General features: G+C 37.3%; 1 long non-coding RNA gene across 1 annotated transcript; it reads left to right on the top strand.

The window, feature by feature from the left end:
- Positions 1-10,499: 10,499 nt before the first annotated feature.
- Positions 10,500-18,707, top strand: LOC138874194 (uncharacterized). Its single transcript, XR_011401235.1, has 2 exons — positions 10,500-10,825; positions 17,882-18,707. It is a non-coding gene; the product is annotated as an uncharacterized lncRNA (long non-coding RNA).
- The last annotated feature ends 3,235 nt before the right edge of the window (positions 18,708-21,942 follow it).

The following is a 21,942-nucleotide window of genomic DNA, read 5'->3' as shown; positions in this document are numbered from 1 at the left end:
CTAAACTGAGCTTTTCCATGTAATCAGCATTAGGGTTTTAAACCCTAAACTGAATTTTTTCCTTTAGTCAGCATTAGGGTTTTAAACCCTAAACTGAACTTTTTCCTTTCAGTCAGCATTAGGGTTTTAAACCCTAAACTGAATTTTCCCTTTAGTCAGCATTAGGGTTTTAAACCCTAAACTGAACTTTTTTCATTCAGCCAGCATTAGGGTTTTAAACCCTAAACTGAGCTTTTCCATGCAGTCAGCATTAGGGTTTTAAAACCCTAAACTGAATTTTCCCTTTAGTCAGCATTAGGGTTTTAAACCCTAAACTGAACTTTTTCCTTTAATCAGCATTAGGGTTTTAAACCCTAAACTGAACTTTTTTCCTTTCAGCCAGCATTAGGGTTTTAAACCCTAAACTGAGCTTTTCCATGCAATCAGCATTAGGGTTTTAAACCCTAAACTGAATTTTTCCTTTAGTCAGCATTAGGGTTTTAAACCCTAAACTGAACTTTTTCCTTTCAGTCAGCATTAGGGTTTTAAACCCTAAACTGAATTTTCCTTTAGTCAGCATTAGGGTTTTAAACCCTAAACTGAACTTTTTCCATTCAGCCAGCATTAGGGTTTTAAACCCTAAACTGAGCTTTTCCATGCAGTCAGCATTAGGGTTTTAAACCCTAAACTGAATTTTCCCTTTAGTCAGCATTAGGGTTTTAAACCCTAAACTGAACTTTTTTCCATTCAGCCAGCATTAGGGTTTTAAACCCTTAACTGAGCTTTTCCATGCAGTCAGCATTAGGGTTTTAAAACCCTAAACTGAATTTTCCCTTCAGTCAGCATTAGGGTTTTAAACCCTAAACTGAACTTTTTCCATGCAGTCAGCATTAGGGTTTTAAACCCTAAACTGAACTTTTTTCTTTCAGCCAGCATTAGGGTTTTAAACCCTAAACTGAGCTTTTCCATGCAATCAGCATTAGGGTTTTAAACCCTAAACTGAATTTTTCCTTTAGTCAGCATTAGGGTTTTAAACCCTAAAGTGAATTTTCCCTTCAGTCAGCATTAGGGTTTTAAACCCTAAACTGAACTTTTTCCTTTAATCAGCATTAGGGTTTTAAACCCTAAACTAAACTTTTTTCTTTCAGCCAGCATTAGGGTTTTAAACCCTAAACTGAGCTTTTCCATGCAATCAGCATTAGGGTTTTAAACTCTAAACTGAATTTTTCCTTTAGTCAGCATTAGGATTTTAAACCCTAAACTGAACTTTTTCCTTTCAGTCAGCATTAGGGTTTTAAACCCTAAAGTGAATTTTCCCTTTAGTCAGCATTAGGGTTTTAAACCCTAAACTGAACTTTTTTCATTCAGCCAGCATTAGGGTTTTAAACCCTAAACTGAGCTTTTCCATGCAGTCAGCATTAGGGTTTTAAAACCCTAAACTGAATTTTCCCTTTAGTCAGCATTAGGGTTTTAAACCCTAAACTGAACTTTTCCTTTAGTCAGCATTAGGGTTTTAAACCCTAAACTGAACTCTTTTCCTTTCAGCCAGCATTAGGGTTTTAAACCCTAAACTGAGCTTTTCCATGCAATCAGCATTAGGGTTTAAACTCTAAACTGAATTTTTCCTTTAGTCAGCATTAGGGTTTTAAACCCTAAACTGGACTTTTTTTTATTCAGCCAACATTAGGGTTTTAAACCCTAAACTGAGCTTTCCCATGCAATAAGCATTAGGGTTTTAAACCCTAAACTGAACTCTTTCCCTTTAGTCAGCATTAGAGTTTTAAACCCTAAACTGAACTTTTTCCTTTCAGTCAGCATCAGGGTTTTAAACCCTAAACTGAACTCTTTCCCTTTAGTCAGCATTAGGGTTTTAAAACCCTAAACTGAACTTTTTCAGTCGCATTAGGGTTTTAAACCCTAAACTGAACTTTTCCCTTTCAGTCAGCATTAGGGTTTTAAACCCTAAACTGAACTTTTCCCTTTAGTTAGCATTAGGGTTTTAAAACCCTAAACTGAACTTTTTTCAGTCGCATTAGGGTTTTAAACCCTAAACTGAACTTTTTCCTTTCAATCAGCATTAGGGTTTTAAACCCTAAACTGAATTTTTCCTTTAGTCAGCAATAGGGTTTTAAACCCTAAACTGAACTTTTTCCTTTCAGTCAGCATTAGGGTTTTAAGCCCTAAACTGAATTTTCCCTTTAGTCAGCATTAGGGTTTTAAACCCTAAACTGAACTTTTTCCATGCAGTCAGCATTAGGGTTTTAAACCCTAAACTGAGCTTTTCCATGCAGTCAGCATTAGGGTTTTAAACCCTAAACTGAATTTTCCCTTTAGTCAGCATTAGGGTTTTAAACCCTAAACTGAACTTTTTTCATTCAGCCAGCATTAGGGTTTTAAACCCTAAATTGAGCTTTTCCATGCAGTCAGCATTAGGGTTTTAAAACCTTAAACTGAATTTTCCCTTCAGTCAGCATTAGGGTTTTAAACCCTAAACTGAACTTTTTCCTTTAATCAGCATTAGGGTGTTAAACCCTAAACTGAACTTTTTTTCTTTCAGCCAGTATTAGGGTTTTAAACTCTAAATTGAGCTTTTCCATGCAATCAGCATTAGGGTTTTAAACCCTAAACTGAATTTTTCCTTTAGTCAGCATTAGGGTTTTAAACCCTAAACTGAACTTTTTCCTTTCAGTCAGCATTAGGGTTTTAAACCCTAAAGTGAATTTTCCCTTTAGTCAGCATTAGGGTTTTAAACCCTAAACTGAACTTTTTTCATTCAGCCAGCATTAGGGTTTTAAACCCTAAACTGAGCTTTTCCATGCAGTCAGCATTAGGGTTTTAAACCCTAAACTTAATTTTCCCTTTAGTCAGCATTAGGGTTTTAAACCCTAAACTGAACTTTTTTCATTCAGCCAGCATTAGGGTTTTAAACCCTAAACTAAGCTTTTCCATGCAGTCAGCATTAGGGTTTTAAAACCCTAAACTGAATTTTCCCTTTAGTCAGCATTAGGGTTTTAAACCCTAAACTGAACTCTTTTCCTTTCAGCCAGCATTAGGGTTTTAAACCCTAAACTGAGCTTTTCCATGCAATCAACATTAGGGTTTAAACTCTAAACTGAATTTTTCCTTTAGTCAGCATTAGGGTTTTAAACCCTAAACTGAACTTTTTTTTATTCAGCCAACATTAGGGTTTTAAACCCTAAACTGAGCTTTCCCATGCAATAAGCATTAGGGTTTTAAACCCTAAACTGAACTCTTTCCCTTTAGTCAGCATTAGAGTTTTAAACCCTAAACTGAACTTTTTCCTTTCAGTCAGCATCAGGGTTTTAAACCCTAAACTGAACTCTTTCCCTTTAGTCAGCATTAGGGTTTTAAAACCCTAAACTGAACTTTTTCAGTCGCATTAGGGTTTTAAACCCTAAACTGAACTTTTCCCTTTCAGTCAGCATTAGGGTTTTAAACCCTAAACTGAACTTTTCCCTTTAGTTAGCATTAGGGTTTTAAAACCCTAAACTGAACTTTTTTCAGTCGCATTAGGGTTTTAAACCCTAAACTGAACTTTTTCCTTTCAGTCGGCATTAGGGTTTTGAACCCTAAACTGAACTTTCTTCCTTTAGTCAGCATTAGGGTTTTAAACCCTAAACTGAACTTTTTTCCTTTAGTCAGCATTAGGGTTTTAAACCCTAAACTGAACTTTTCCTTTAGTCAGCATTAGGGCCCCAACCCTAAACTGAACTTTTTCCCCAGTTGGTCAGTATTAGAGTTTCAACTCTAAAACTGAACTTCTCCCAAGCTAGTCGGTATTAGGGCTCCAACCCTGAACTAAGCATTCACATTTTCTTTCATCAATTTTATGAACTTCTTGGCGAATAATTCACGAAATGTTCCTAGTGAAACTGGGGCAAAAAATTTCGTTCGTTTATTTTTCCCGCAGGTCTAACCTCGAGCCACGCGGATCGAAATGACCCACGAGATGAGTCTCAACTCAGAATCTAAGAAGAAAAAGACAAAAAAAGATGTCCCGAGATATTCGGAAAGGCGAGAGGCGGATCGTTCAAAGGTTTGATCAAGGTCCCGAGTTCTACCAACCCCGTCCTATTCAGTATTGCAGAAATAAATAGGCGCCTACAACTTGCAAGCATCAAGATTCAGATCGGAGTCTACAAGCAGAATCAGCTAAGACCCAAGATCAAGTCATAAAAGAATCATAGATAGGAATCTTGTAACTAGCAGTTGACATGCATATAAGTAGTTAGTTCAGTTTCCAATTTTCGTTTGGTTGTAATAAGGCGGTCAGTGACGCAGCAGTGACAACAGCAACAGCAGTAGCAGCAAGCATTGCAATCCCATGGTAGTCCCAGCTACCAAAACTTCCCGAACTACATTGACCTGATTCCTGTTTAGCCCAGGATATGTAGGAAATCTTTGAAGCAAGATTCGGTTAAATCTTTTTTAAAAAAAAAAAATGCTTCACACGGAGTACTCGGATAGGCAAAAATCTCTCACTTTATCTTTGCGCGAAAACCCTTCGTGTCTTCGGGAAAAGAGGGGCAGCTGTAAGCACGTGATTTTTGCCCTATATGAGAAATACTCCCAGAAAATGCAAAATAAAATGATTTTTCTTGGTGTGCAATTTTGAGTAATTTTGTGATATTTTTGGATAATCATTTGTATTTGTCTGCATTTGCTTATTTGTTAAATTAATAAAAAATATAAAAATATGTCGCATTTTGCATGTAGGATTTCATTCTACAATTGTTAGTAATTAAATTAGTTTTACAAAAATTAAAAATTACAAAAATAGGCATCTTTTGCATTTTTAGCATTTAATGTCCAAATGAACAATTTTATGCTTAATTATTACTTAATTGTGCGTTAATTGTTATTGGGAGTTAATTTGCGCTTTTATAATTTAATTTAGTTCTTAATAATAACTTAAGTATTTTTATAATTTAGTTTTAGAAAATAAAAGAAGAAAAGAGAACAAAAATACAAATAAAAATCGGATTGGGCCACTTCTTCAATTTTCAACCCCAGGCCCAAACAATTGTCCACGACCCAGTCCACTTCACACGGGTCGACCCGGTCCGCCCCATTAACCCAATACCCAACCCCTTTCTTCATTTTTTTGGTCTAAACACAAAAACAAAACAAAAAATAACAAAACCAAAAACCCTAAAACACTAACTCATCCGCCTCCTCTCAAAACTCCAAGCTCACAACCATGGCTACCTCCCCTTCCACACGAGCAGCTCCCATGCCTGCCTCCCCATCAATAGCACACACGCACACACATCAACCACACACAAGCTTCCCCTCTCGTCGGAACTCGGGCAGGCGCTGCTGCGTTGTCCAAACTCAGTCACGTCCAGCCCGTTCCGCCATGGACGTCGTCGACCAGCTGCTCCTGTTCTACGAGCTTCATCTTCTCCGAACTTCATCTGCTCCGAGCTGCTGCTCCGTTCCGTCGAGTTCGTCGTCGTTTGGTCGAGCTTCATCTTCTCCAAGCTGCTTCACCATGAACGACGAAAGTAGTCCGCCATGGCTGCTTTGACTGCCTCGTCGTCCAGTCCCCCCCGCTGCTGTTTCTTCATGTTCCAAACCCGTTTTCCAGTCCCCCCAAGCTGGTTACGTGACTGCCTCGTCGTCCAGTCCCCCCCGTTGCTGCGTCTTCACAGAACCATCACTGCTGCCCGCGCCATTTTCTTCTTCGTAACCAAACACGCCCCAGCTGCTTCACAGGCCATCTTCTTGTGACGAGCGGCCATCTTCTTTGGTCGTCCGTTCGTGGTCGTCTTCGGCGACAAGTTATCTTGGTGCGATACTCGGTTCCGGACAGTCTGTTCTCATCGTCGTTTTTTCTAAGCTTTGGTCGACAAAACAGTCCGTACGTATTTCGTTTCAATCCGGTTGGTAGATTTTGAGTCTTATTTTTACCCGTATTTTGTTTTGATATTTTCGAATCTAAAATCAACAAATGTTTGTTTTGTTTATCGTTTGAATTAATTTTTAGTTCATGTTCATGTGTTGTTTGTTAAATTAATTTTTCAGATTCCAAATGAAAGATTAATTACTTGTTTTTCATGTTTATTTCATGTTTCGTATTATTGTTGAAGTGAATATTTGTTAGTTTAATGTTTGTTAGATTCAAATTGAAATTTAATTAATTATTTCTTCAATTTGTTTCATGTGTTATGTATTTTCCAGAAAATATTAATGTTGTTTGAATCGTTAGAATCCGTCATGTTTGTTGCTTAAAAACAGATTTAATTCATGTTCATCTTTGTTTTAAGTTCATGTTTAAATCCAGTGATTTAATGTGAGTTTATGTTTGTCTTTGATTTGTTAATTTAGTATTTTGTTATTTGTATTGTTGTGTTCTTGCTCATACATTCATGGTCTAAATTAACCAGGATTGGTTCCCGATATGGTTAATTCATTCCATTAATTTGAGTTGTGTTGTTCATAGTGTTCATATAATTGTTGTTGAAGATTGTTGAGAAATTGGTCATCTTGATCATATTTTGGTCGAGTTATGATTAATTGAGTGTTTAGAGCTGATGGGGGTAATTTGGTAAATTGTATTGCATTCGGGGGTAGATTTGTAATTGCAATAAGGTCGGAGGGGTAGTTTGGTAATTTAACATTATTTTGATTCTTTAGTTTGGTAATATAATGGGGTGGGGTTTTTGATGTACTTGTTTAATATAATGGGGGACAAGACAAAACATAATGGAGAGGAATCTTGTACTTGTTTAATGTAGGCATGGGGGACATATTGTAATGGGTTGGTAATGTGACATTTATTTAATGTAGGCATGGGGGACATATGGTAATGGTTTGGGAATGTGGTATTTATTTAAAGAAGACATTTAATAGTGGGAAAAAGCATGTCATTGGGGGAATAATTTGGGGGTTGGGAATTGAAGACTTGTCTTGCTATAAATATAGAGTCATTTCTTGACATTAAAAGGAGGGGAAGACTTGAGAGTTTTAAGAGGGATTTTTTAGGGGAGAGAAAAAGAGTTGAATATTATTGAGAGGATTTTTAAGAGAGAGTTGACAGATTCTTTTTACACTTGAGAGTTGACACACTTTTATACTTGAGAGAGTTTGTGATAGTAAAAGAGAAAGACAATTTGAACTTTCACTCGAACAATTCTGTTTGTTTTTCTTCGAGTGTTATTCAAAAGTCAGAAACTACTGCATCTCGTATCTTTTCTCTCTTCTGCTTTGACTGCGATTGTACTTTTGCACTGCTGAGTTTTCAATCTGTTACTGGGTTATTCTACTGGTTGTTACTGGTTTTGCGGTGTTGCTGAACCTGCTGTTGCCGCGTTATTACTGTTGCTGACTCCTACTTCTTTTGTTCTTGTACTGCTGTTTCCAGGTACACATTTGTACACTCTTGGCTTGAAGCGAAAAATGAAATATTAATCAGGCTCATGTTCCTGTTGAATTCTTTTGTTTGGATCTGTGTTTGAATATTAATTTTCCTCTCTTTGTATAAAAATGTAGTCGACTAATTAATGAGTAATGAGGCTGCATATGTATGATTTCTTCATCTAATAATGCTAGTTTAAATTACTTGAAGAATAAGCTAATCGGCTTTGATATTATTGTGTATCCCTCTCATGTTCCAGCATTAGTAAATAATAGAATATAAAAATGAAAGCAGTTTTTCTTTGTACAAACTCGATCGCAATTTTCCAATCGCATTAGCCGTAAACTAATAACTAATAAGTTACGTTTTCAGCATGTAAATAATTAAGAGATTTTCTTTTATTTTAGAGACGAACTTAATAGAAAATATAGTCACTATAGGTTTATCCTTTAAAATAAAAATGAGACGAGCCTCGCCAAATAAATCACAAACCGCCGGGGCCCTCAATAAAATACACAACCATTGACTAGACTTTGGATTTGGCCGTTTAATGAACCTTCACGGCCTCTTCCTAAAATAACAATACGCTAGTTGCTTTAGGCGTACCTTTAATAATTTAACCTTCTTAAACACGGGTGCACATTGATGTGACCCAAATCCAAATCTCAACGGAGTCAAAATGTGTCGACGACCACGGGTGCATTGATTGTGACGTGGTTCGAGATGCATTTTCACGACGTTGCAATTCTATAAAAATAAATGATAATAATAAAAGCGGTTTAAACTTAATAAAAGCACATAAGTCACAACATGTATTTAAATCAGATATTTAGCCATTATAATAATTTAAGCGACCGTGCTAGAACCACGGGATTCGAGGGTGCCTAACACCTTCCCTCGGGTCAACAGAATTCCTTACTTAGAATTTCTGGTTCGCAGACTTCATTTGGAAAAGTCGAAAATTTCCTCGATTTGGGATTCAAGATAAACCGGTGACTTGGGACACCAAAAGCCAAACCTTTCCCAAGTGGCGACTCTGAATTAAATAAATAATCCCATTTCGAATATTGTCACTTAAATTGGAAAAACTCCCCTCGCGCATTTAACCCTTCGGGGCGGGCGCGCAAAAAGGAGGTGTGACAGCTCTGGCGACTCTGTAATTGAAGATGAAGAACCAGAAGCCGAATTTGAAGAAGAACTAGAAGCCGAACTTGGATCAGAACCAGAACCGAAACCGAGAGATAGAATCAAATGCAGAACCAAATCTGGAATCAGGACCTGAATCAAATTCGAATTCTGTTACTCATGAACCTACATTGAGGAGATCTAAAAGAGTCACGAATGCTCCAGATAGGTTAACTCTCTCTCTTCACTATTTACTTCTTACTGATGCTAGAGAACCAGAGCATTTTGTTGAAGCAATGCAGGTGATAGACTCTGATAAGTGGAAGCTAGCCATGAAAGAAGAGATGAATTCTCTTCAAAAGAATAAAACATGGATACTTACGGAGTTACCAAAAGGAAAGAAGGCATTGCAGAACAAGTGGGTGTACAGAGTCAAGGAAGAGCATGATGGTAAGAAGAGATACAAAGCACAATTAGTAGTAAAAGGCTTTCAGCAGAAGGAAGGAATTGACTACACCGAGATCTTCTCTCCTGTAGTCAAATTAACTACTATCAGGTTGGTACTAAGTATCGTAGCTGCAGAAAATTTGCATTTGGAGCAGCTAGATGTTAAAACTGCTTTCTTGCATGGTGACCTTGAAGAAGACATCTACATGAAGCAACCTGAAGATTTTCAAGTTTCTGGTAAAGAAAACCTTGTGTGTAAGTTGAAGAAGAGTTTGTATGGTTTGAAACAAGCTCCCCGACAATGGTACAAGAAATTTAATGGATTCATGCATAAAAATGGTTTCACACGATGTGAGATGGACCATTGCTGTTATATCAAAAATCTTGATGAATCCTATATTATTTTACTGTTGTACGTTGATGATATGCTAATTGCAGGATCTAACATAAATGAGATCAATTTGTTTAAGCAACAACTGGCAGAGGAGTTTGAAATGAAAGACTTAGGACCATCTAAGCAAATGCTTGGGATGAGGATTAGCAGAAACAGGTCGGAAGGAACCTTAAAATTGTCTCAAGAAAAGTACATACAAAAGGTACTAAGCAGGTTCAGTCTTCATGATGCAAAGACCAGAAGCACTCCACTCGGAAGCCATCTAAATCTGTCAAAGGACCAATCACCTAAGACATACGAAGAAAGGAAGTACATGTCCAAAGTTTTGTATGCTTCAGCAGTAGGAAGTTTGATGTATGTTATGGTTTGCACTAGACCTGACATAGCCCATGCTGTTGGAGTTGTCAGTAGATACATGTCAGATCCAGGAAAGGAGCATTGGGAAGGTGTAAAATGGATATTGCGATATCTCAAAGGCACCTCAGGTATGACACTTTGTTTTAAAAAGAGCAATATTATCTTACAAGGTTTTGCTGATGCAAATTTAGGCGGCAATTTGGATAGTCGAAAAAGTACCACGGGCTACGTGTTCACCTTGGGTGGTACTGCTGTTAGTTGGATGTCCAAACTTCAGAAAAGTGTTGCTCTATCTACCACTGAAGCAGAGTACATGGCAATCTCAGAAGCTGGAAAAGAGATGATTTGGCTCAAGAATTTTCTTAAAGAGCTAGGTAAAGAGCAGGACAATTGTGAACTTTTCCGCGATAGCCAGAGTGCAATTCATCTTGCCAAGAATCCAGTGTTTCATGCAAGATCGAAGCATATCCAGTTGAGGTATCATCATATCCGAGAGTTGATAAATGAAGGAACTTTTTCCCTACAGAAGATACCAGGATCAAAGAACCCGTCAGACATGTTGACCAAAGTTGTCGGTGTTGACAAACTGAGACTGTGCACTGCCTCAGTTAGCCTTCAAGACTGATAGCGTGAAGGCGCCACCAGAGAATAACAAATATTTTTTATTTTTTTCTTGTTGTAACATAGGTTTGAGGGGGAGATTGATAGGACCAAACCTATTGTTGTATGTGAAAGTAGACAAAACAAAAGAAAGAAAAATTAAAAAGAGATGAAAATATGATGTAAGCGCTTACATCGACATTCTTGTGATGTAAGCGCTTACCTCGGCATTCTTATGATGTAAGCGCTTACCTCGGCAGGGCATTCAAATGCCTATAAATAGGGGTCTACATTTTCATTTGTAGATCATCCCAAAACTTCTTCTTTCTCTCTTCAATTAATAAAGAGCTATTCTTTGTGTGACCGTGGAGTAGGCAAAAATTGCCGAACCACGTAAAACTTGTCTTGTGCAATTTATTGTTTTTCTCTCTTAAATATTCTTTTCTTTCTATTAGCTTGATACGCTTCCCAACAAGGATATGCACCAGATTTGGCCAATTCACCAAGTGTGCATTGACTACAACAATTACAAAGAAGTACAGGTTGGCCAGGTTTTTGGTTTCAACTCTTGGTTTTATATTTGCATAAACAAACAAAGTATTGAACACCTTTCTATTGGAAGAGCTATACTCAAGGAAATAAATGCTAGATTTTTAAAAATTTATATTTGTTTTTGTTCAATATATTTTCAATGTAATTACTGAACTGCACAAACACGCGTTCACCATGTGTCCATGACGTTTAGAGGGGCATTTCACATAATTAAGACAGAACCTTGACAACTCTCTGCCCAGCTTTTCCTTCCCATGTTAAGCAACAACGTCTGATCAGACAATCTTCAGATCGATGCCAAAATCCAAATGAAAAAATATTAAGCTAAATGTCAGCATGCCTAAGATTCTCATTCTACCTAGAAGTATTAAATTATGAGGAGAGAGCTTATATTCGTTTAACTTGGTGTGAATAAGAAATAGTATGTTTTTTTCATGTCCAAAACTGAAATTGAAAGCATAACAGAAAAAAGAGGTAGAAGTGTAGGAGATAACCATTCATGTTGTACTGGAGAATTGGAGATCAGAAACAGGGAAACAAAGGGACGAATAACTTTCACGACATAAATAAATTATGCACAACAGTCTAAATGATTTTAAAAAAATAATTTAATGAAAAAGCAAAAGAAGTTTTTTTTAAAAAAATAAAATATTTATTTGGAGAATCACTTACCTTGATAATACCACGAATGATCTTGCTGTTGAAGTTTGGCAAAATGCCAAAGTCCCACATTGGTTGGGAGTTAAGTTTGGAGGGGATTTTTCCCCTATAAAAGAAGGCCTAATGTTTAGGATTGAGACACACCTCTCATTTGCCTTCTCATCTGTTTAAGGCATTTGTATCTTCTCTCTTTAGTATTATTTCACTTGTATTTTGGAGTGGAATAAAATATTTGGTTGTGTCCGAGGAGTAGGCAAAATTAGCCGAACCTCGTAAATTCTGGTGTTCCCTTTATTATTGCTTTATTGTCTTATTTATTATTTGGTGGTTGTCATAATTTTTGGTATAGTAGTTGTGACTTATTCACACTCTATACATTTGGCTTCCGCAACAATTGGTATCAGAGCCAAGGTACTGTCTAAGTATGCTCTGTGGTTGCAGCATAGTCTGATCTTCCACATCAGAAAAGATTTATCTTGGTAACTGAGTCAAGGTTCTGTCTGAGTATGCTCTGTGGTTGCAGCTTAGTCTGATCTTCCACACCAGAAAGGAAATAATCTTGATTTGTGTCGTCAGCTATTAAATAATATTTGTGTCAAAGATGGGAGACAATAAACAAGAAGAATCTACATCAAGTGTCAACAATACGTCATCATTGGCATCTTCGCTTATGACAAGAATTGTGTCAAATGCGAAATTTGCGGTCGAAATATTTGACGGGTCCGGACATTTTGGGATGTGGCAAGGCGAGGTTCTAGATGTCCTTTTTCAACAAGGGCTAGATCTGGCCATTGAAGAAAAGAAACCAGATGTTATTGGAGAAGAAGATTGGAGAATTATCAACCGTGTTGCTTGCGGTACCATTCGATCCTACCTTGCTAGAGAGCAGAAATATCCATACACAAAGGAAACTTCTGCAAGTAAATTATGGAAAGCACTGGAGGATAAATTTTTGAAGAAAAATAGTCAAAATAAATTGTACATGAAGAAGAGACTGTTTCACTTCACCTATGTTCCTGGTACCACGATGAATGAACATATCACCAGTTTCAATAAGTTGGTTACAGATTTGCAAAATATGGATACAACTTATGATGATGGTGACTTGGCCTTGATGTTGTTGGCGTCACTTCCTGATGAGTACGAGCACCTTGAAACTACTCTACTCCATGGAAATGACGAAGTTTCTCTCAGAGAAGTTTGTTCGGCTTTGTACAGCTATGAACAAAGAAAGCGAGAAAAACAGAAGGGCGGAGAAGGAGAAGCACTATTTGTGAGGGGTCGTCCTCAAAATCAAACGAGGACAAAGAAGGGAAGATCCAAGTCAAGATCCAGACCCAGCAAAGATGAATGTGCCTTTTGTCGAGAAAAAGGGCACTGGAAGAAAGACTGTCCGAAGTTGAAGAATAAGGCCAAACATAACAATGGAAAGGCCATTATGGATTCAAATGTAGCTGATTGTGATGATTCAGACTTCTCATTAGTTACAACAGAGTCATCAACATCATCAGACATATGGTTGATGGACTCGGCTTGTAGCTATCATATGTGTCCCAACAGGGACTGGTTCATGGAATTTCAAGAAGGAGAATATGGAGTCATCCACACAGCGGATAACAGCCCTCTTACCTCATATGGCATTGGTTCAATACGATTAAGGAACCATGATGGAATGATCAGAACATTGATAGATGTTCGATATGTACCGGATTTGAAGAAGAATCTCATCTCTGTGGGAGCCCTAGAATCAAAAGGGTTCAAAATCATTGCAGAAAATGGAGTGATGAGAGTATGCTCCGGTGCACTAGTGGTAATGAAGGCTAATCGGAAGAATAATAATATGTACCGCTATCGTGGCAGTACAGTTATTGGGACAGCGACAGTGACATCCAGTGACGACAAAGAGGCAGAAGCAACCAAGCTATGGCACATGCGCTTGGGACATGCTGGAGGAAAATCCTTGAAAACTCTATCAGATCAAGGATTGTTAAAAGGAGTAAAGGCTTGCAACTTGGAGTTTTGTGAGCATTGTGTCAAAGGGAAACAGACAAGGGTTAAATTTGGTACAGCGATCCATAATACTAAAGGCATTTTGGATTATGTACACTCTGATGTTTGGGGTCCTTCCAAAACACCTTCATTGGGTGGGAAACACTATTTTGTAACCTTTGTTGATGATTTTTCTCGAAGAGTGTGGGTGTATACAATGAAAAACAAAGATGAAGTGCTGGGAATTTTTCTCAAATGGAAGACGATGGTGGAGAATCAAACAGGCAGGAGGATCAAGTGTATTCGCACAGACAATGGAGGTGAATACAAAAATGATCATTTCAATAAGGTCTGTGAAAATGATGGCATCGTCCGACACTTCACTGTTAGACATACACCACAACAGAATGGAGTGGCAGAACGTATGAACCGGACCTTGCTGGAGAAGGTACGGTGTATGTTGTCCAATGCTGGCTTGGGCAAAGAATTTTGGGCTGAGGCAATTACATATGCATGTCACCTCATTAATCGTCTACCATCTGCTGCTATTGATGGCAAAACACCATTTGAAAAATGGTACGGAAAACCTGCTGTAGATTATAACTCTTTGCACGTGTTTGGCTCAACTGCATATTATCATGTGACGGAGTCAAAATTGGATCCAAGGGCAAAGAAGGCTATTTTTATGGGAATTACTTCTGGAGTCAAAGGATATCGCTTATGGTGCCCTATGACAAAGAAAGTAATATTCAGCAGAGATGTTACCTTTGATGAATTTGCTATGGTAAATAAGGTAACAGAAGATACCAAACAAAATGAAGGTGCTTCTAAGCAGGTGGAGTTTGAGGGAAAATTTATTTTTCCTACACAAGAAGCAGAGGAGGAAACAAATGAAGATTACCCTCTGGAAGGAGAGCCAGTAGAGGAGATTCCAACTCAGGAATCTCAACAACAACTTGAATCAATAGCAACCAGCAGGCCAAAAAGAACAATAACGAAACATGTTCGTCTCATAGAGACGGTTGCTTGTGCAACCTCAATTGTAGCTGATGATGTTCCTACTACTTATAAAGACGCTGTTCAAAGTTCAGAAGAAGATAAGTGGAGGATTGCCATGAATGATGAGATACAGTCCCTTCATCAGAATCATACATGGAGATTGGCCAATCTCCCGAAGGGAAAGAAAGCAATTGGGTGCAAATGGGTATTTGCAAAGAAGGAAGGATTTCCTAACCAAGTAGATGTTCGCTACAAAGCAAGATTGGTGGCCAAAGGATATGCTCAAAAGGAGGGAATTGATTACAATGAAGTGTTTTCTCCAGTTGTAAAACATTCCTCCATTAGAATTATGTTGGCTTTGGTAGCACAATTGGATTTGGAACTAGTTCAGATGGATGTAAAAACTGCGTTTTTACATGGAAACTTGGAGGAGGAAATCTACATGACTCAGCCAGAAGGATTCAAAGTTGCTGGAAAAGAAAATATGGTGTGCAAACTTGAAAAATCGTTGTACGGATTGAAACAATCTTCTAGACAATGGTACAAGCGATTTGACGAGTTTATGTTGCGGCAAGGGTACAAGAGAAGCAAATACGATCATTGTGTGTATTTGCACAAGCTTAAAGATGGTTCCTTTGTATATCTTCTCCTATATGTTGATGATATGTTGATAGCTTCCAAGAATTCGGAAGAAATTGATAAGTTGAAGATTCAACTGAAGAAGGAGTTCGAGATGAAGGATTTGGGTGAGGCAAAGAAAATTCTTGGCATGGAGATAATTAGAGATAGACGTTCAAAGAAACTCTGTTTATCTCAAAAGGAATATTTGAAGAGAGTACTTCAACGTTTTGGCATAGATGACAAGACTAAGCCAGTTAGTACTCCACTTGCTTCCCATTTTAAGCTAAGTACTACTATGTCGCCAATGGATGAAGCTGAACGAGAGTATATGTCAAAGGTACCATACGCAAATGTTGTTGGTAGCTTGATGTATGCAATGGTTTGCACAAGGCCTGACATTTCACAAGCTGTTGGAGTTATTAGCAGATATATGCACAATCCAGGGAAGGAGCATTGGCAAGCTGTGAAGTGGATTCTACGGTATATTCATAATACTGTAGATGTCGGGTTAGTTTTTGAGCAGGAAGACAATCAGTCTGTAGTTGGATATTGTGACTCAGATTTTGCGGGTGATATGGACAAACGAAGATCAACTACTGGTTATGTGTTTACTTTTGCAAAGGCACCAGTTAGTTGGAAGTCTACTTTGCAGTCAACAGTTGCTTTGTCTACAACAGAGGCAGAGTACATGGCTATTACAGATGCTGTGAAAGAGGCAATTTGGCTTCAAGGATTGCTAAAGGAGCTTGGTGTTGAACAAAAAGGTATCACAATTTTTTGTGATAGTCAAAGTGCTATTCAATTAGCGAAGAACCAAGTTTATCATGCAAGGACGAAGCACATTGATGTTCGGTATCATTTCGTACGAGAAATCATAGAAGAAGGTGGAGTCACGGTGAAGAAAATTCATACTACAGAGAATCCTGCTGATATGCTGACAAAGGTGGTGACTGCGGTCAAGTTTCAACATTGTTTGGATTTGATCAACATTGTTGAACACTGAAGATTGAAGATGAAGACACAACCAAAATTTGTTATTGAGAGAGAATTGAAAATGTGGAATTTTGCCAAGGTGGAGATTTGTTGAAGTTTGGCAAAATGCCAAAGTCCCACATTGGTTGGGAGTTAAGTTTGGAGGGGATTTTTCCCCTATAAAAGAAGGCCTAATGTTTAGGATTGAGACACACCTCTCATTTGCCTTCTCATCTGTTTAAGGCATTTGTATCTTCTCTCTTTAGTATTATTTCACTTGTATTTTGGAGTGGAATAAAATATTTGGTTGTGTCCGAGGAGTAGGCAAAATTAGCCGAACCTCGTAAATTCTGGTGTTCCCTTTATTATTGCTTTATTGTCTTATTTATTATTTGGTGGTTGTCATAATTTTTGGTATAGTAGTTGTGACTTATTCACACTCTATACATTTGGCTTCCGCAACACTTGCATACTATATATATATATATATATATATATATATATATATATATAAGCAGTATCTACCCATAGAATCGGAATTTGAGCAATTATTGGCCAATCTTCCAGATTCATAATTTTGAAATGTGGTTTGAGCAGTGAACAACCAACATAGTGCATACACAAAAATATCATTTTTTGCTATGCCTAGAGTTTTCAAGAGATTGATGGAGTTGTTGCATAGGTTCTGGCGGATGAAAAAGAAGGAGTTTTGCCAAATTTAATAAAGAATTTCGACACAACTTTCTTGTCACCAACTGGCAATGAGCTAGAATAGCTAATTGTCACCAAAATCCTGACAAAGAAAGAAAAACGATCGTTAAGTTGAGATCAGATAATCATACAAAATAGCACTAATATTGTGCTGATGCTTTTAGAAGTTAAATTATGGAATACAAACTTTCTGTCTCGTATTCCTTTGAACTGCCAGTAGAAACATCAAAGGTCAAAGATAAAATTTGCTTTACTCCATAACCACCACCTCCTTCCTCAACTCACTGTAAAAAGAGAAACAACAAAAAATAACATGAATTTCTGTTGAGGTGAAACTTCAAGCAATACTTAGACGAAAAAACTGTCAAGTAAGATTGACTCATATTTCAAAATGACTATGCACATCTGGCTGACATATATGTGCATGATATAACGTAATATTTATATCTTCAGTCCAAACCTCTGAATATTCAAAACAAAAACTGTTGTTTTAACTATTGTGCTAACATGATAAAATCTTAGTATGTGCTATCAAATGCAGTCGTATCAACTTGAAATCAATCTGATATAACATGTGCTTAAATAACGGAAGCAGACATTGAGTATCATATCCAATCTCTTTAAAACTCAAGCTTGATGTAACTCTTTTCAAGGTTTGGCTACCTTACTGAAAAGTGAGGTTGCCTTTATCTGGACCTTTTATCTTCTGCATATATTTGACCAGTTGTATTAGAACCTTTGCTTCTTATTTTCCACGGAAAGGATATCGCAGGCAAGTTAACCGAAAAAATAGATTATGTTAATAAGAGGACAGAACTTCAGTCACCATACTAGATGAGGTGACCATCAATCAATGAAGTAGAAGTATAGGAGATATTATGTTAGAGGCAAAATACTCATATTTCAAAAGACCTACATATGTCGTATGCTAATGGTAAAATTGTTTGTTAAAATTACATTTTGCTATGAACTTCCTAGATAAAATTTTCAATTTCAGCCGATACTATGTCTTTTCTTTTCTTACAATGAATAAAAATTTCTGTAGTTGTAACATATTACCTTTTTTTTTTGTCATCTTTCATCCTGATATGAAGATACTTCCTCGGCTTCATAGTGGCAATAGACGCTACACACTGCTCAACAATATTTCACAAAGGGAAAGAATCAACAAACAAAGGAAAGAAAAAACAGAATTACCTTAGATCAGTTAGAGCACCTTCGCTATTTCCCATCGACTCTTATGGTGGAAATATGAGCAGTTTTAGTCCAGTAATCCCCCTTGTCAAATTCTAGACGTGGTTTTAGCTGAAACTTCAGGCATCACATCATTCTAATCAACCTCCTTCTGCAAACGAAAAGAAGTTCGCTTCAAGTATCAGCATTTTGTTCCAGCATGGAGATTTGAGACCATACACGGCTTGAATGATTTTACACAAAAGTATAGAATGGGAAATAAATTTTGAAGAAAAAGCAATATTACCTTAGAAGATGTAAGCCTTATATCGTTTCAGTTTTTTCACCAATCAAAGAGCTGATAAATCCTGTTACCGATGCCTGTCAAAACAACCATTCATGTTATACAGGAAGTGACGGGAGAGTATAAATATGGGAATGAAGGGACTAATAATTTTTGCAACGGAAATAAATGATGCATAGCGGTCTGGAATATTAGAAAAGACAGCAATTAATAAACAAGCCAAGAGAAGCCTTGAAAATTAATAGGCACCATTTTTGGAGAATCACTTATTTACCTTGATAATACAGTGGGGGGATTGAGCAATCACTGGCCACTCCTCCATTTACTCAATTTCAAGACGCAATTTGAGCGGTATATGACCATCAATTGTAAACTTCAGCTAAAAGCTGAAAAAGCCTTCCAACAGAAAATGACATTGTATCGTTCCCAAATCACTCTCAAAATAGAGCAAACTGACTGATCATGCTGTTGTCAAAATCCTGATAAAATAGAAGAAAAAAGCAAAGTAGTTCTTAATTTGCCGTCAAACCATTCTACAGATGATTTTTCTCAACATACATACAAAACTGAAAAATTGGTACTCAAGAGCACTAGGTGATATAATTGATACAAAATTATGCACAATATTTTCTAAGAATGTCAAAGAGAAGTACTACTATGAAATTTCACATAAAAGAGCAGTACTTTTCTTCGCTTACACTTTGCTGAATAGAGAATGTCAGCACAACTTTCCATTCACCAACGGAGCTAACAGTAGTAATAGCTTACATATTGCTACAAATTCTGATTAAAATAATTGCTAAGCTGATATCTGATAATCATATAGGGAAGCAAACTTTTCTATTTTTTTAGATAGGAGGCAAACTTTGTGTCGCATATACCTTTGAATTCTGTTAGAGCTTCACATTCAATAGTGGACTTGTGCATTACTCTAAACCACCTCATCCTTGCTAAACTCACTGAAAAACGGAAAGAACAAGAATACATGAATTTCTATTGAGATGAAGGTTCAAGCAATACATGAACTAAAATTCATCAAGTAAGACGAAGAGTGAGGTATATGACAAGAATACATGAATTGCAATTATCTGTGCAGTGTAAAGATGACTAGTTTATCAATATTACATTTTGCTAACTACTTCCTAGAGCAAATTATTAAATTCTATTTATAGTAAGTTTTTGTCATAATGTATAAAGATTTCTGTAGTTGCAACATATTAGTAACTCTTTTTATAGCTAACCTTAAATTTCATTTCGAGCAAAGATGTTTCCTCGGCTTCACAGTGCAAATAGATGCTACGCACTGCTCAACAAGATATAACGAATAAAAGGAATTAACATGCAAGCAAAGCTAAGTAGTAAAAATTTGAAAAACGACTACTGATGGAGAGAACAACTTACATTTATCACAGCACCATTTGATTTAATTGTTACATGCAATCCTCATCAATTTGTATGATGGAAATTTGAGCAATTTCTAGCTAGTATTCCCCCTTTTCGAGTTCTAAATGTGGTTTGAGAAGTGGACCGGAAGGGGATTGGATGCTCGGAGAATTGTCGTCAACATCTCAGAAAGAGAGGAAAGTAATAGACTAAAAGAATCTTCCATGGTGAAATGACATTGTATCGTTGCCAAATCATTCTCAAAATAGAACAAAGTGACTGATCATACTGTTGTCAAAATCCTGATAAAATAGAAGAAAAAAGAAAAGTTGTTCTTAATTTGCCATTATACCATTCTACAGATGATTTTTCTCTACATACATATAAAACTGAAGAAATGGGTCCTTATTGTTGAAGTTTGGCAAAATGCCAAAGTCCCACATTGGTTGAGAGTTAAGTTTGGGGGGATTTTTCCCCTATAAAAGAAGGCCTAATGTTTAGGATTGAAACACACCTCTCATTTGTCTTCTCATCTGTTTAAGACATTTGTATCTTCTCTCTTTAGTATTATTTCACTTGTATTTTTGGAGTGAAATAAAATATTGGTTGTGTCCGAGGAGTAGGCAAAATTAGCCGAACCTCGTAAATTCTGGTGTTCCCTTTATTATTGCTTTATTGTCTTATTTATTATTTGGTGGTTGTCATAATTTTTGGTATAGTAGTTGTGACTTATTCACACTATATACATTTGGCTTCCGCAACAATTGGTATCAGAGCCAAGGTACTGTCTAAGTATGCTCTGTGGTTGCAGCATAGTCTGATCTTCCACATCAGAAAAGATTTATCTTGGTAACTGAGTCAAGGTTCTGTCTGAGTATGCTCTGTAGTTGCAGCTTAGTCTGATCTTCTACATCAGAAAGGAAATAATCTTGATTTGTGTCGTCAGCTATTAAATAATATTTGTGTCAAATATGGGAGACAATAAACAAGAAGAATCTACATCAAGTGTCAACAATACGTCATCATTGGCATCTTCGCTTATGACAAGAATTGTGTCAAATGCGAAATTTGCGGTAGAAATTTTTGACGGGTCCGGACATTTTGGGATGTGGCAAGGCGAGGTTCTAGATGTCCTTTTTCAACAAGGGCTAGATCTGGCCATTGAAGAAAAGAAACCAGATGTTATTGGAGAAGAAGATTGGAGAATTATCAACCGTGTTGCTTGCGGTACCATTCGATCCTACCTTGCTAGAGAGCAGAAATATCCATACACAAAGGAAACTTCTGCAAGTAAATTATGGAAAGCACTGGAGGATAAATTTTTGAAGAAAAACAGTCAAAATAAATTGTACATGAAGAAGAGACTGTTTCACTTCACCTATGTTCCTGGTACCACGATGAATGAACATATCACCAGTTTCAATAAGTTGGTCACAGATTTGCAAAATATGGATACAACTTATGATGATGGTGACTTGGCCTTGATGTTGTTGGCGTCACTTCCTGATGAGTACGAGCACCTTGAAACTACTCTACTCCATGGAAATGACGAAGTTTCTCTCAGAGAAGTTTGTTCGGCTTTGTACAGCTATGAACAAAGAAAGCGAGAAAAACAGAAGGGCGGAGAAGGAGAAGCACTATTTGTGAGGGGTCGTCCTCAAAATCAAACGAGGACAAAGAAGGGAAGATCCAAGTCAAGATCCAGACCCAGCAAAGATGAATGTGCCTTTTGTCGAGAAAAGGGGCACTGGAAGAAAGACTGTCCGAAGTTGAAGAATAAGGCCAAACATAACAATGGAAAGGCCATTATGGATTCAAATGTAGCTGATTGTGATGATTCAGACTTCTCATTAGTTACAACAGAGTCATTAACATCATCAGACATATGGTTGATGGACTCGGCTTGTAGCCATCATATGTGTCCCAACAGGGACTGGTTTGTGGAATTTCAAGAAGGAGAATATGGAGTCATCCACACAGCGGATAACAGCCCTCTTACCTCATATGGCATTGGTTCAATACGATTAAGGAACCATGATGGAATGATCAGAACATTAACAGATGTTCGATATGTACCGGATTTGAAGAAGAATCTCATCTCTGTGGGAGCCCTGGAATCAAAAGGGTTCAAAATCATTGCAGAAAATGGAGTGATGAGAGTATGCTCCGGTGCACTAGTGGTAATGAAGGCTAATCGGAAGAATAATAATATGTACCGCTATCGTGGCAGTACAGTTATTGGGACAGCGACAGTGACATCCAGTGACGACAAAGAGGCAGAAGCAACCAAGCTAT

This window comes from Nicotiana sylvestris, chromosome 7, assembly GCF_000393655.2.
Source record: "Nicotiana sylvestris chromosome 7, ASM39365v2, whole genome shotgun sequence".
In the NCBI taxonomy this organism is placed as follows: domain Eukaryota; kingdom Viridiplantae; phylum Streptophyta; class Magnoliopsida; order Solanales; family Solanaceae; genus Nicotiana; species Nicotiana sylvestris.
Note: the sequence above shows the minus strand (reverse complement) of the source record. Positions and strands in the feature narration are given on the sequence as shown.